We start from the raw sequence: 3,988 nt of genomic DNA on the forward strand, positions 1-3,988 counted from the left end.
AGAATTATTGGTTATAGGTGATTCTGACTTATTGGTTCATCAAGTACAAGGCGAATGGACCACTAAGAATATGAAGATACTTCCGTACCTGCATTGCATGAAAGATCTGTGTAAGAGATTCATCAAAGTGGAATTCAAAACATGTCCCAAGGGCTCAAAATGAGTTCGCTGATGCTTTGGCAACCTTGTCCTCTATGATTTAGCACCCGAACAAGAATTATATAGATCCTATCAAGGTGAATGTGCACGATCAGCAGGCTTATTGTTTTTATGTAGATGAAGAGCCTGATGGAGAACCTTGGTACTATGACATTAAGAAGTATCTCAAGGCAGGAGACTATCCAGAAGGCATAACCAGTGTTCAGAAGAAAACACTTCGAAGATTAGCAAACCATTTTTTCCTAAATGAAGAAATCCTTTATAGGAGGACTCCAGATTTAGGACTATTAAGGTGTATTGATGCCAAAGAAGCGGCCAAGTTGATTGAAGAAGTGCATGGCGGTACATGTGGGCCTCACATGAATGGTTTTACTCTGGCTAAGAAAATTCTACGAGCAGGCTATTTCTGAATGACTATGGAATCAGACTGCATTCGTTTTGTGCAAAAGTGTCACCAATGCCAGATTCATGACGATTTTATTCGAGTCCCACCGAATAAGTTAAATGTGACGAGTTCGCCGTGGCCGTTCGCAGCTTGGGGCATGGATGTCATTGGTCCTATCGAGCCAGCAGCATCAAATGGACACAGGTTTATTTTGGTAGCCATTGAATACTTCACAAAATGGATAGAAGCATCTTCGTACAAGTCAGTGACGAAGAAAGTGGTGGTAGACTTTGTTCGCAATAACATCATTTGTCGATTCGGAATCCCTGAGTCAATTATAACAGATAATTGAGCTAATATTAATAGTGGTCTGATACGGGAGATTTGCGAAACATTTAAGGTTACTCACTGCAATTCCACCCCATATAGACCTCAGATGAATGGAGCAGTTGAAGCAACCAACAAAAACATCAAGAGAATATTGCGGAAGATGATTGATAATTACAGACATTGGCACGAAAAATTGCCATTGGCCCTTCTTGGTTATCGCACCAATGTAAGGACTTCAACTGGGGCAATGCATTATCTTTTGGTCTATGGGACAGAGACGGTGTTACTTGCTGAGATAGAAATACCGTCTTTGAGAATTATCCAAGAAGCTGAGTTGAGCGATGCCAAGTGGATACAAAATCGATATGAACAATTGATGCTCATTGATGAAAAGAGGATGAATGCGGTTTGTCATGGACAACTGTATCAGAACAGAATGGACAAAGCTTTCAATAAGAAGGTAAGACCGAGACAGTTCAAACCGGGGCAATTGGTATTGAAGCGCATATTCCCATGCCAAAATGAAGCTAAGGAAAAATTTGCACCTAATTGGCAAGGGCCTTACATGGTTCATCGAGTACTGACTGGAGGAGCATTAATTCTAGTAGAAATGGATGGCGAAGTTTGGCCGAAAGCTATCAATGCAGATGCCGTCAAGAGATACTACGTCTAGGAGCTTTTCATTTGTAATATCTTGTAATGTCTTTCTATGTAATGAAGCTACGATCCCTCGGCGGGATACGTAAGAAACCTATATCGGGTTTGGGCTCTTAAGATAGAAATTTCCAAAATTTTATTTTGCTTGTAATATGAACTACGCCTGACCTGATTCCCGCGGTGGGATACGTAGGCGGCCTACATAGGCTTCGGTCACATTATTAGAAAACCTCAATTTTATTTTGCTTGTAATTTGAACTACGCTTGACCTGATTCCCTTAGTGGGATACGTAGGCAACCTATATAAGACTCGGTCTCGTCATTTTGAAAGTTCAATATCCTCCTATGCCAGAAACTGGGACAAATTTTAAGGGCATCGTTGCAAGAAGACATCGAGAGACATGAAAAGTTGTGGTCAACAGAGTCATCAGACAAAGGAAGACTTTGGAGAAAGGACGTTCACTTTGTTTCACAATGTGTCACAGTTCTAAGTGCAGTAGAAATTATCTATCACTATATACATATTTTACTATGCAGATTTTCTTTCGAAATAATATGATTTTTTTTAATCAAATAGTTTTATTAGTTGACCAAGACTTAGAAATAGGCGGAGGTTACAAGTCCAGACCAAATTGGAAGCATGAAGCATCAGGAGCCGGATCTTCAAAGTCAACGCGAATCGACCTCCCCTGAAACTTACAAATTTTCTTTGAGTGCAGGTTTCCAAATTGCGGAAGCTGAAATATATAATGTTTACAGCCTTGCAAGGACTACGCGTCGAACGGTTTGAGTTTCCTTATAATATTTAGGAAAATTATACCTCTCAAATGTCGATAATTCTCGGAATTTATGATGAATTAATGCTTAAGTCTTACAAATGGTTTTTCAAATGTATCGACACACAAATATTTTCTACTGCTTTCAAATGCTTCGCATAAATGCTTTCAAATGCACTGCACATGCACTATTGCTTTCAAATACCCTACATAAATGTTCTAACGCACTGCACATGTATTGCATTATTACTTTCAAATGCCCTGCCAATGCATTGCATAAATGCTTTCGAATGCACCGCATATAAATCGCACTATTGTTTTTAAATGCACTGCACACGCATAGCACTATCGCTTTCAGATGCTCTACATGAATGCTTTCAAATGCACCACACATGCATTGCACCATATTGCAATACTGCTTTCAAATGCACCGCACATACATTGCATGGCCTCCTTCAAAATGCTTCACACTGCACACGCATTGCACAAATGCTTTCAGCCGTTTCGCACAAATGCTTTCAAACGCACACGCACTGCACAAATGCTTTAAAATTCCCTGCATAAATGCTTTACACCAAGAGTCATGTTGGTTTAATAACCTCATTTTATCAACCACTAGGTTTTAAAGGAAAACCTCATTATGTCGGCTTAGAAAGCCTCATTTTCATAAATCATTCGGCTTAAATAGCCTCATCTTCATATCTGGTTAAGGCCTCATCTTCATTAACCATCGCCAAAGGCATCATTCTCATGAATCATCGGCCTAAAACCTCATTTGCATTAGCCTTAGCTTAGGCTATTTTACATCGCTTTACTTCCAATATTTATTTACTAACTGTTTTGTCTAGTTTAAGTTTTGCAGGAACTTTGGCGCAACGTGAAACTTTTTCTTCGGCAGTGAACGGGGGCACTTTGTTGGGAAGGATAATCAGACTTCCCGACAAGGGTCAAGGGTCCACCTCGAACGCTCGTCTCTAACCCAAATATTCCGCTTGCATTCCGCATATTCATATTTCAGAATTCTTAAGTTCGATCATAACACCCAGTGTCATCATAATTCGACACTGGGACAATATTTTGCAAAGATTCGCATCAATTGGAACTCATTATTCATAAGTGTCATAACTTTCCATAACTACACACAGCCTGATTCTCGTGCAGCCCGAGATACGTAGGCAACTCGGAGACCGGAGTTCGGCCATAATCCTCTCAAATTTTCTTTACCCTTAGTCCTCCAAAATCCTTTAGTCGGGACAAAATAGGCTACTGAGTCAACGTCTTTGCCCGAAAATTCTTTCATCATTACCGGTCGAAGAGGGACAAGTTGTTGACACCCAATTTTGTCCCGCCTCCCTTCCAAAAAATATTTATTGACATTTCTAATACTTTTAATAGCTTAAGAATAGTCATTTATACGTTACCGCAATTTTAATTAGCTTTCTATTAATACCGCCGTTTATTATCCAATTATAGCCATTGCCTATTAAAGCATCATGGTCAACGCCAAAGCATGATGTTCAAGGTTAGGTAGAGACTGACTCAGGCGGACTGTTAATAACCAGGCGGTGGTCCTGTTGTTAGCCCGCTTAGCCGAGGATGGCGTTTTAGGGCGTTTGTTGGACTTGTTCTGGTCGAAACAACCCCAACGCCAGGGTCGGTAACCTAGTAAATCTTGTTGTTA

This window comes from Lycium barbarum, chromosome 9, assembly GCF_019175385.1.
Source record: "Lycium barbarum isolate Lr01 chromosome 9, ASM1917538v2, whole genome shotgun sequence".
In the NCBI taxonomy this organism is placed as follows: domain Eukaryota; kingdom Viridiplantae; phylum Streptophyta; class Magnoliopsida; order Solanales; family Solanaceae; genus Lycium; species Lycium barbarum.